The sequence below is a fragment of the Sapajus apella genome, unplaced genomic scaffold (genome assembly GCF_009761245.1).
Source record: "Sapajus apella isolate SASKATOON/1434 unplaced genomic scaffold, GSC_monkey_1.0 scaffold20, whole genome shotgun sequence".
NCBI classification, from domain to species: domain Eukaryota; kingdom Metazoa; phylum Chordata; class Mammalia; order Primates; family Cebidae; genus Sapajus; species Sapajus apella.
The window spans coordinates 18439184-18451838 of record NW_022436960.1 but is presented as its reverse complement, the minus strand read 5'-3'; the positions used below and the strand labels follow the sequence as shown (position 1 = coordinate 18451838).

Below are 12655 nucleotides of genomic sequence, written 5' to 3'. Positions count from 1 at the left end.
CCTTATTGCAACAATAAACAAAACCATAAATCAGTAAATAAATTAAAACTGTGATTTTTATTTATTTGGATTTATGACTTTTTCATTCCCAAATCTTGACACATTCCTTGCTATAGAAACACCATGAAGCATCTGGTTGTAGTAGCAAGGGCTAAGTGCACAGTGTGGAGTAGACATGAAATAATGGTCTGATTGTTGGCTTGGCTTGTTTTAGTGTGTGTTCTACGTGTGCACATCTTTCCTTTCCTCTTGTTACTTAAGGAGCACCTGAAACTCAGTGTTTTTTACAATTTAAAAAAAAGATCAAAACATTATTTAAAAATTATGTCATCTATAAAGTATTCAAGGGGCTAGAAGATTATCTTTTTATTCAAGCTACAGAAACTGACTACAAATACTACTTGCACATACGACATATCAATTTAATCCAAATAACACCTACTATTAAGAATATAATTTTTTCATAAAACGTAGATATGAGAGACACAATCTTCATAATAAGATCATCATGTATGTGAAAATGAAACAGGCCCACCTTATTATTATTACTCAATAATGATAAACTCACTTTTTATGAATCTTCCACCTGATGCACAGCTATAATCACTAATGCCAGAGCATCTTCTCATTTAATAATTGAGGCAGTTGTCATATTTACAAAGATGCCAGGTAAATTCTTGCAACCTTGCTTAGCTTTGACAAGTATTCATTTGCTTTAAGATTGCCAGCAACACATTAGATACGATTAGATGAAAAATAATTTCCATTTGAATGATGTGATCTTTGTGTTCTTTCTTTATTAAAAACACACAATACACTTGAAATGTACAATTGTATGCAAATGATCATTCATAGCATACAAAGTACTGTTTACGTAAAAAAAAATTAGTCTCTATTTTTACATCTAAATGTGCTGAAATGTACTGGGATTGAACACATCTGTTGGAAGAGTTAGATGGGAACCTTGCAGCATGCTTCTCTTGTCTGAACCAGCTCACTGGCACTTAAAACAGAACTAAATAATCTTGCTTGATTTTCTTTTGTCCCAGGAGGAGGATAACTTCTGATTACCTCTTTGGGGAACAAGCACATTTGTTCTGCCTGCAACTAGGAAGTGAAGGCTACGGACCACTCAGAAATTGTAATTCAGGTTCATGCTGCAAATAGTGAAGAATATGTGAAACACAGAGGTCTAAAGGCTTAGTCACTACATCTGAGAGATGTCCATTCACAAATAAGAGCTAGAAATAGGATGGAGATAATGTGTCTTCATACTTGTGTAAATGAACTTTGCAAGTAGGTGCAGAAATTGAAATAATTAGGTAAAAGGAAATTATAGATTGCCATGGTAGGGGATGAAAATGAATGGGAACCTTAGGGGGCTAATAAGAATAAGATGTCCCACTGTGAGAATTACACACATTTGCGCATCCTCATCTACATCACACTTAGATCAATGAAATAGCTAGAACCTTTGAGTTCTAACTCACAAATTCATTGAGGAATATTGTTGAGTTTTGTATGTCTGAACGGGCAGGAGGGAATAATTAGAGTATAAGAAAGCTGCATTGCACTTTAGCCTGGGCAACAGAGCAAGACTCCATCTCAAAAAAAAAAAAAAAGATAGAATGCTGCATCTCAGACATACAGCAGCCAAAATCTCAAATCTATGTCAAGCTCTCTCCTAGACTTGCTTCTATGTAAAAACCACTTGTCTCAAAGAGAAGTTATAAAACAGTGTTTAGGGGCTCAAAATTCAAAGACACTGGAACTTAAATGAACTGGTAAAATCTCAAGCTAGTCTTCCTAAGACCTCTCCAAATGTAATGTGCATACTTCCTACCTATTTTTGAAATATATTTGTCTGATGACAGATTTCTATCATCTGACAAATATATTAATTTAATACATTTATTTAATACATTTATTACATTTATACATTAATACATTATATATTAATACATTTAATACATTTGTTTAATACATTTATGACATTAATTTAATATTTTTATGTTATTATGTCTATACCCCTTATACACGGTTGCCTTTATTGGTATGTGTGCTTGTTTTATTTAAGTATACCACCTTAAGTAAAAACCTGTGTCCATGAATGGCTTTAGGTTAACATATTTTTAAGAGACTCATATTTTAAACATTAATTGATTTGTTATTTAAAGGAGTATTACAGTAAAGTTTTTATAGGATTAGTTACCTCTAATTGATCTTGTGTGTAAGTTAACATTGCTACACACTAGGTATGTTTAAGACAGATTTCTAATACAGTTGTTGGTTACTCATAGATAATCACAGTCTTTGTGATTATCTTTGTATAGAGTCAAGCACAAGCCTTGCCCTTCAAAGACTGGTCTGTATAACAGCAGCACTGGCATTCTCCGGAAGCATGTTATAAATGCAGACTCTTGATCTGAATCTAATAAATCAGAATTTGTGTTTTAATAAGATACTCTGATAATCATTGCTTGTTGAAGTTCAAGAAGCACTTATCTAAACAATTTTGTTTGTAACTTGTTTTATAGATACTGTAAAAAAAAAAAAAAAAAAAAAAAAACCTTAGTCAAATTAAACTTAACGGTTTAATTGAGCAAAGAATGATTCATGAATCTGGCAGCCCCTGAACCAGAATAGATTCAAAGAGGCTCTAGCACAGCTGTCTGGTGGAAGAAGGTTTATGGACAGAAAAAGGGAAGCAAGGCACAAAAATAGCTGGATTGGCTATTTCTCAGCATTTGCTTATATGAACATAGTTTAAACAGTTGACCACCCTTGATTGGCTGAAACTTGGTGGCTGCCAGAAAGCTAGGCTGCAATCTGTTTGCACATACAGTTAGGTTACAGTTCACTGTGTCAAGAGAAACCTTTAAGCTAAACTTAAAATATGTAAAGAGGGCCAGGTGCAGTGGCTCACGCATGTAATCCCAGCACTTTGGGAGGCCAAGGTGGGTGGATCACAAGGTCAAGAGTTAGATACCAGCTTGACCAACATGGTGAAACTCTGTCTCTACTAAAAATACACAAAAAATTAGCCAGCTGCGGTGGTGTGCACCTGTAATTCCAGCTATGCAGGAGGCTGAGAAAGGAGAATTGCTTGAACCCGGGAGGTGGAGGTTGCAGTGAGCTGACATTGCACCACTGCACTCCAGCCTGGGCAAAAGAGCAAAACTTAAAAAAAAAATGTAAAGAGGCAGCTTTAGGCTGAACTTAAATTGACAATTCATATGGTGCTAGCATGGCAGTGGTTCTGATGGTGATGGGGATGTCAGTGACTGCGTTGCCCTCACGGTAACGTGGTAATGGTGCTGGTTAGGGTGGTAGTTGTGGAAGTGATGGTAGAAGCATCAGGCTACTTTCCAGGTCCCACTAGGTGAGGACCTAAGTATATCACTTCAATACTAAAATATTATTGGAAAAATACTAAATACAAATGCAAAAATTATATTTACCAGAAATCCTATGGAGAAAATTTTATGCATTTGAGGATAAATACTGACAGATCCTTTGAAAAAGAAATGAGATCCCCAAAATTTATGCCAGAGAAGACCTGGGGGTGGAAGGGTCTGGCTCATGGGCAGATGATTTTCAGGCCAGAACTGAACTTAACCTAATAGAGTGAGTTTGGCCATACCACTTTCAGCAAAACTTCCCCAAACATTCAGTTGTTTAAATAAATGTTAACAAATAGTTAATATAATTTTAAAGCATAGATAAATCAGTAGCTTTTCCATAATACTAAATTATTCATATGCCCAATGTGTCCTTATGTCTTAGTTCAGCCCCAATTACCATGAATCTTTGGATGTAAACATCTTCCTGCTTTTCTTTCCCTTCTTAAAGCAACATTTAATACAGGAATAATAAACAGCTTAAAAGGGCTGGATAAAGGAAGACCCTCACTTCTGGATAATTTTTATGAGCAATCAGCTCATCCTCTTTAGCTTTTTAGGCCTGTGGCATTTTCCATGATGCCGTTCTAACTCAATAGGATTAAAGTCTGGGGACTTGTAAAGAAAATACTATCTGCATTTATTGCTTAGTTATAATCTCACTCTGCAGTGCATAATGTTTCTAATGTAGGCATTTTGCGGCGGGGATCAAATTTTGTGAAAGGCAGCTGGCAATGTGTCATCTCAGAGCGCTGAACGTGGCACTCCCGCGGCTTGAGACAGGGCTCTCATTTGGTGTCAACGTGGCACCATCACGTGCTTGGAGGTCATTGGGAGACCCTAGCACAGCATTGTAAAATAGTAACTTGGAGCTGCTTAGTCAAGGAACTTTCCCTAATGATAATTTAAAAAGAAAATGATAACAAATGCCCACAATCATTCCCCGACCTAGGTCCTTCTACAGTTCTCTGTGGACTGGTATCGTGTTATCATGTTTGAATGACAAGATAACAAGAACTACTTCTTGATACAGCACTTCATTCTGAATGCATCGCCACTTTATAATTGCAAAGAGAAAGGCAGATTTAAAATACCATTTTGTTTCTTTTTCTTTCATTGTAAAAAGCAACAACAAAAAATTAAAAGCCTGAAAAAGAGAGGGGAGGGTGGGTGTGTTTATCTTGCAAAGCCATGATATATGCCATCTTTCAGGAAAACAATTTTGAAGGGTTAATATTCACAGTACCTGCCTAGGGCAGGAAATTGAACTACCTCTCTGGAGTTCTACTGTCAATTCATCAGGATAAATAAGAGTCTGCAATTCAGCACATGCCAGATGAGAAACAGGCCTTAGGCTGCTTCTGCCATATTTCATTAGCAACCTTTCTGATCACAGGGTAATACCTAAGGAAAAATATGTGTGTCACACAATGCAATGAGGACCAAAACAGGTGGTCAGAAAGAAAAAGAAAAGAAGAAAAAAAATCCTCCATCATAGTTTTCTGACTCATGTAGTTTATGTGAAAGGAACAGAAATAGACTACAACATAATATATAATGAGTTAATCTGTAAACAAACCATTTATCTTTTTACTTGCTTGTTTTTAGGTTAGAGTGGATTAGAATGAACAATTCTACTTATGAAATTTTTGTTTTTGTTTCTTTCATTTTATAGTCACTTATTTAGGGGCCTATAAAATATAAATACTTACTTTAAATATTTGGGATGAGGTGTTAATTAAAAGAAGATCATGACCTTTGAGTCCTTCTAGCAAAATGAAGGGATTTCTTGTGTGCTTGCACTTGAATATTTTTGCATCTTATTTGGATTAAAAAGCTTCCAGGTACCTGAAAAAAAAATCAAATGTGTATTTTTTTATTAATAGGTAAACTTTTGGTATACTCCTTAGTCTTACTGAGTGCAAGATTTCTTGTATTCAAAATGGAAAACAATTATAATCATAGTATTATTGTATGTAGACTTACTGTAAGAATTAAATACGTGATGTGAAAAATCACATTTTAAGCTGTAAAACTGTGTGGCACTGTATAAACCTGATGCAAAGCCACACTGTTTTCATCAGAAAAAGAAATTACCCTGTGGGAATGGAGAGCAGTGATAGTGTACCTGAGATTGACAGTGACAAGAGACAGACAAATTCCTAGGAAGACAGGGACTGGTCCTCAGTGAAACCTGACCTTCAAGACAAAGACTGTTTAAAGCCTGAAAATCAAGCTACTAGATCTGGAGAGAGCTCATGACCAGAGTGGGAACTTTCCCCATCTTACCTTCTCTCTCTTGATTGCTTCCTTCTTGATGATGCCTTTTAATCAACTGAATGGTGCTTTCTCCAAAGCCCACCCATGGACCAATCAGCATGCCCTCCCCCATCCTGAGCCCATAAAAACACCAGCCTCAGCCACATAGTGAGCTACCCACTCTTAGGTCCCTTCTCTGCTGAGAGCTTTCCTTCTGTTGCTCAATAAAATGCTTCCCCACCCTATTCAAGCTCCAGTATCTGCGTTCCTTATTTCTCTGGGGTTCAGGAAAAGAACCTGAAACTCACTAAGCTGTGGGTGGCAGGAACAAGTGAGCTATATAACATGCCCCAATTTGTTGAGATGTCATTGGCGGGAACAAGAGAGAGCTGTAACATTTCCTGGGGCTTTACACCTTGGGATTCCCCTAGCAAAAGCTGTAACAACCCTTTGGGCTTCGTGGTTTCTGGCATCTTCATTTTTTGGGCACCACTGAATCCCTTTTGTCTGGTTGCTGGTGCCCAACATGGGAGCCACTTGTGGCATACTCAGTCCAGCCACGGGCTTAACGTGGAGCCATGGCAGGCATGGGATTCAGGCCAGCAGTGTGAGTTAAGTGCAGCCTGTTGGGCTGAGTGCGTGGAGGGAGCCTGGCAGGCCCAAAAAAAGCCCTGGGCAAAGGTCACAGGAAAGAGCCACTGAGCTCCATTTCCTTCCACTCACTGAACTACAAAAGCCACAACAAAATGGTGAGGAAATGGTGGAAGAGCATGTGGTAATGTACATGAGACGATATTATAGAGAGCATTGAACACAAATTCCTGGATGATTATTAAATTGTGTTGAAGAAAAGCTGATCATTATTGGCAACATGGGCTTTATTAAATTACCTTTCAAGAGGCGGTGAACTGGTTTTGGAGGGAATCCACAGAAGCAGTAGGTGGAACACATACTGTGAAGGATACAGCCCCAGACAGCAGTGTCTTCCTGTAGAGGGTGAAGAAAAGGGAGATCAAAAGAGGAAAGTAAGCATTTGTTTAAGCTTGAGTATCTAATGAAGATAGAAAGCTAGGAGAATAGTTGTTACAGATGCAATTATCTGCCCTAACCTCAAAGTTTCCAAGGAGTGTAAACTTTTTTTTCCCTTTGTATTTTATTTGTTTCTGCTGATAAGAATCCCAGGGACTTCCCAACACAGAAGTTCTAATATACACACACATACACATGGTAATAAAATTTTGACAATTGGAAAAATTTTGTTGAAAAGAATTGTTAACAATATAATAAAATACTTCAGTTTTTCTCATCCTCTGTGTGGTCCTCTGTATTGAAAATACTTGATGTGTTCTAAGAGACCACCCAGAGTTTCAATTCTTACTTTCCTGACTGCTTCCATAATAAAGTTTACATATTCTTAACTTTTTTTCTGCTTTATCTGAATCTGGATTCATTATGTATCTTAAACTTCTCATATATTGGGACTCACTGAATAATATAGCAGAGGTGTAGACAGACAATAAATGCAGTTTTACTAGAGCTAACCTTTACATGCATTGAATAATCCAAGCAGTTAACATCTACAGAAAGGTTGAACCAGATTTATTGCATCTCTTACATAAAAACTCTCAAGCTCAAGCAGTTACATGTAATTATAACCAACAATGGTAAGATCAACTGAGCCACAAATGATAAGGCATGGTAGAATTTCTACTGTGTTTAGAATTAAGGATAATACACCTTCCTGTCTTCAAACACAAAATAAATGTAAAGTGGTCAATCATGAGAGGAAAAATTTCCAAAGTATTTTTCTAGACTGATCTATTTACTGTTCAAAACCTAGTGCGTTGCTTGGCAATAAAAATATCACTAAGGTACAAGATTTCATTAATATAAAACTTCTAGTAAGTCAAATTGTGGTGTTCTTAGAGGTGCTTTAAGACTCCAGTATTATGAATGTGAATTTGTCTCAATTTATATAAATCGGCATTTGAAACTTTTGTTGTGGCTAAGGATTATGATTGCATCCTTAGTTATAAATTATTTTTTCTTTTATATTTAAAATCATTTCTATGACTAACTGAAGCAGGGTTTAGTAATATATACTTGTCAGGATTACTGTAAATCTAGAGATTAATAATAGAAACAATCAACAATTTTCTTCTCTTTTCCATTTATTTTCTAAATATCTGACTTTTTAAGCCAAAATTATATCTTTTTATTGGAAGACCAATCCTTTAAAGCTGAGTCTCAGACTCTTAACTTGTTTTGTGTATTTCCATTTACTTCTATGTGATGACAAGTACATGATGTCAATGTTAATAAAGTGACTTGAGAGCCTTGAAAATGTGTCTCTTCTATATTTAAGTGTTATTTCAAGTTCTTTTCAGCACAGAGTTAAGCATTTCATAAGTGCCAAGTGTTGCTCTTGAACGCCCTGGTTTAAAAATACAAATTATAATTTAGAAAATTGCATATTTTTATCAACTGAAATACTTCATTTTTAATTAAGAGAGAGATGAATCACTCTGGATTCTTAACCAATGTGAGTTAAATTTTAAGAGAAAATGCAGTAGAAATATGAAAACTTTTAAAGGAGATTTTACATTTTTCACAGGAAGATCAAGTCTGTTTGGTTAGTGTTACAATGTGGGTGATGATAGACATTGTATACAATACTTTACCAATCAGAAAGGACAGGAATTTGTGTTCACAGCACTAGTGCTAAAATTGACAGGGCAATAGTCAGATTTGAAATTAAATATTAAAGAGTATTTCTCCCTTTCCTGTTCTCCTCAGGTAGCTCTTCCACCAAGGGTTATATCTCCTCCATGGTTCTAGCTTCCATTTAAAAGGCCAGAGGTGGCCTCCATGTCCAGATTCCGGAAATGCTTTCTCATCTCCCAAGCCCAGGAATGGTGTCCTGCTGTTGCTGCACTATCTTCTGTAGATTCTTCAGCGATTCTATCACATGATTAACCATTCTCTCTATTCTAATCCTGATATCCAAGTATTTTCCATTTTCTTGCTAGATCCTGACTAATAAGCAGCTTTAGATGTCTAATTTTTGGTCATATCATATATGTATTGTCTAATATGATTTTTCTAATAGAGAATGAATTTCCAGCATATTTTTAATGTAGAAAACACTAAAGTTGATATGGAAATCCTGGTATTTGATAGTACGTTTAGAAAGTCCCTTTTTTTTTCTTTTCTGATGGAGTTTTGCTCTTGTTGCCCAGGCTGGAGTGCAATAGCACAAGCCCAGCCCACTGCAACCTCTTTCTCCTGGGTTCAAGTGATTGTCTGACATCAGCCTCCTGAGTAGCTGGACTACAGGTGCCCACCACCACATCTGACTAATTTTTCTTTTTGTATTTTTAGTAGAGATGATGTTTCACTATGTTGGCCAGGCTGGTCACAAACTCCTGACTTCAGAGGATCTGCCTGCCTTGGCCTCCCAAAGTGCTGGGATTATAGGCATGAGTTACTGCATTCCGCCCCAATATTCTATATTTGTTTGCATTGTTTACTGGAGATACTACAGAGTAGAGCATATTTTGGCCTATGTTAGGAAGTATAGCATATTTTAGGAAAGTCTTGCATAAACAGAACATTAAAATGGATTAAGCCCTTCACTTTTCACTTTTCAGTATGGTGCCTGAGGTGAACTTGTAAGGAGTTCATATATTCAGTCAGAAAGTGAAGAGATTTGAATGTTGTAGGGTTGACTAAGTCCTCTCTCTAGAAATATTGGGTTTATCTCAAAAAAACTTCTTATGCAAAATGGGTGACACAAACTGAATATCATAGCCCTAGAGATGATTTAACCTTACTGAACACTTGCATGGTTACCTCTTTGCCTGTTTGCCTAACAAAAATTGCCACATGAAGCAAAATTTGGTCAGGTTCTTCTGTAGTAAGGTTGTGAGAAAGAGCTAACAGAAACCGACCATTGGCAAGTACTGTAATCTACAGAGAAGAAAAAAAGATAATGAGAGAGAAAAGAGAAAGGAAGGAAGGAAGGAGGGGAGGAGGGAGGCAGGGAGGGAGGAAAGGAGGAAAGGAAGGAAGGAAGGAAAGAAGGGAAGGAGGGAGGGAAGAAAGAAGGGAGGGAGGGAGGCAGAAGGCAAGAAATGAAAAGAGAAAACCAAAAAAAAAGCCAACTAGTATCTATATTGAGAAATACCCAAACCAATTCAAGTCACATATAAAATATTTTAACTAAGGTACAGAATTCTGAGATTCTAACCAGCTGGCTTTGGTTAACAATTCAATAAAAGACTGATACTTAGTATATACTGCCCACCTCACCTTATATAAGCAATAGACCATTTCTATGTAGAATGTGGTTTAAATATTCAGAGCAAGTCAATGCTTCAAAATACTAACTGGAGACAATTAATGAAGCACATTAGGAACATATGCAAAAACATTACTGCTTGGTACATTGGTGTGCATTGTGTACATTTATGTTTATCATAATGTAAATCATGATCATCTATCATTTATCAGGACCAATACAATTTCTTGCCAAACAATTAAAAGGGTCTCAGGGAGGCTAAGTATCAATAAAATTAGCATAATAAAGACAAAAATACTGAACTCTAATATTCCATTCCATAATGCGTATCTGCCTATATGTGTTTGAAATAAAGTTCATCATTGTAAGAGTTTTACTACTGATTTCCACAAAATAAGAAAAACAGAAAGATTGAAAATGAAATATGTAGAAATAAAGTATCAAAATACTGTATCCTCTTTAAAAACACAGATTGTTTCTCAAGTTATTATCTACTTTAGCACTCTATTCATTAAACCTTCTTTCTCATCATGGCCCATCACTGACTATGAAATATAATATACTTGCCAAAAATAAGCCATCAGCCCTGTGATGGAAGAACTGCTCATGTTCAGTACCAAAATCTCCACTGCTTGTCACCTGGCATAGAGTAGGTGCTCAATAAATGATAATTGTTTTAAACATTTCTGCTTTGCTAGTGCATGTGTGAGAATTATTTTGCTACATTTTATATGACTACAAATTATTTGTATTTATAAAGCGTAATATTTTAAATGAGTTTGTACAGTATATTCTGGACATTTTATCACTACTAATAATATTGATATTAGGTATAAAGCATTCCCAATTCTGAAAAACTAACAAAGGGACTTTGAAATTCAGCCTATTAAGGGCATACAATTCTCCAGTCTAACTGGTATTTTCCATCTCTACTGCAGAGTAGAGTCAGTTAAGTAGAGTCAGTTAAATATTGTTAAAGGGTCACACTACTCACAGGAACCTACAGATTCAGTACTATTCCTATCAAACTACCAACATCATTTTTCACAGAATTAGAAAAAAATACACTAAAATTCATATGGAATCAAAAAAGAGTGTAAATAGCCAAATCTATCCTAAGCAAAAAACAAAAACAAGAAACAAAGCTGAAGGCATCATGTTACCTGACTTCAAGCTCTACTATTAGGCTACAGTAACCAAAACAGTATGGAACCGGTACAAAATCAGACACATAGACAAATGGAACAGAATAGAGAACCCAGAAATAAAGCCACACACCTGCAACCATCTGATGTTTGAGAAAGTCGATAAAAATATGCAATGGGGAAAGGACTTCCTATTTAGTAAATGGTACTGAGATAGCTGGATAGCCACATGAGAAGAATGAAACTGAACCCCTACTTATCACCATATGCAAAAATTAATTCAAGATGGACTAGAGATTTAAATGTAAGACCTCAAACTGTAAGAATCCTAGAAGAAAACCTAGAAAACACCATTCTGGACATTAGCCTCAGAAAATAATTTATGGCTGAGTCCTCAATAGTGATTGCAACAAAAACAAAATTTGACAAGTGGAACTGAATTAAACCAACGAGCTTCTGCATTGCAAAAGAAACTGTCAACAGAGTAAACAGGCAACCTGCAGAATGGGAAAAATATTTGCAAGCTATGGTCTATTATGCAGAATCTACAAGGAACTTAAATAATTGAACAAGTAAGAAACACATAAGCCCATTAAAAAGTGGGCAGAAAAAAAATGAACAGACACTTCACAAAAGAAGACATATGTGCAGCTAACAAATATAAGAAAAAATGCACAACATCACTAATCATCAGAGAAATGTGAATCAAAACTACAATGAAATACCATTTCATGCCAATCAGATGGCTGTTTCTAAAAAGTCAATATGTAGCATTCTGGTATGGCTGTAAAGAAAACGGAACATTTATACACTTTCGTTGGAATGTAAATTAGTTCAGCCACTGTGGAAAGCAGATTGGAAATTTCTCAAATAACTTAGAATTACAATTGAACCCAGCAATTCCATTACTGGGTGTATATCCAAAGGAAAACACATCATTTTACTAAAAAGAAACACGCACTCATATGTTTATTACAGCCCTATTTGCCATAGTAGAGCAATGAAATCAACCTAGTTGCCCATCAGTGGTGGATTTAATAAAAAAAAATGACAAATATACACCATGATATAGTACATAGCCATAAAAAAGAACAAAAGTTTGTCCTTCTCAGGAACATAGATGCAGCTGGAGGCCATTGTCCTAAGCAAACTTACACAGGAACAAAAAATCAAAACTGCATGTTCTCACTTCTAAGTGGGAGCTAAACATTGAATACTCATGGACATAAAGATGGCAACAATAGATACTGGAAACTACTAGAAGGAGGAGGGAAAAGGTGGACAAAGGTTGAAAAACTACTGAGTACTATGCTCACCACCTGGGTTACAAGATTAATCATACCCCAAATCTTAGCATCACACAATATACTTGTGTAATGAACCTGCTTATGTACCCTCTGAATCTAAAATAAAAGCTGAAGTTACATTAGAAAATGTGTGAAAATTGGAAGAGACTAATGCTCCATTTGGGGAACAGTTAGGATGAAATTCAGAAAACATTTTTTTTGCAATTGGGCAGAGTATACTAGGTGCTGGGTATACATTGTTAG

The 12655-nt window shown here is 36.0% G+C and overlaps 1 long non-coding RNA gene across 1 annotated transcript; it reads left to right on the top strand.

Moving 5' to 3' along the window:
* The first annotated feature begins 3314 nt into the window (after window positions 1-3314).
* LOC116557691 lies at window positions 3315-11988 on the top strand. Its single transcript, XR_004271654.1, has 3 exons — window positions 3315-3329; window positions 7159-7163; window positions 11898-11988. It is a non-coding gene; the product is annotated as an uncharacterized LOC116557691 (long non-coding RNA).
* Window positions 11989-12655: the final 667 nt, after the last annotated feature.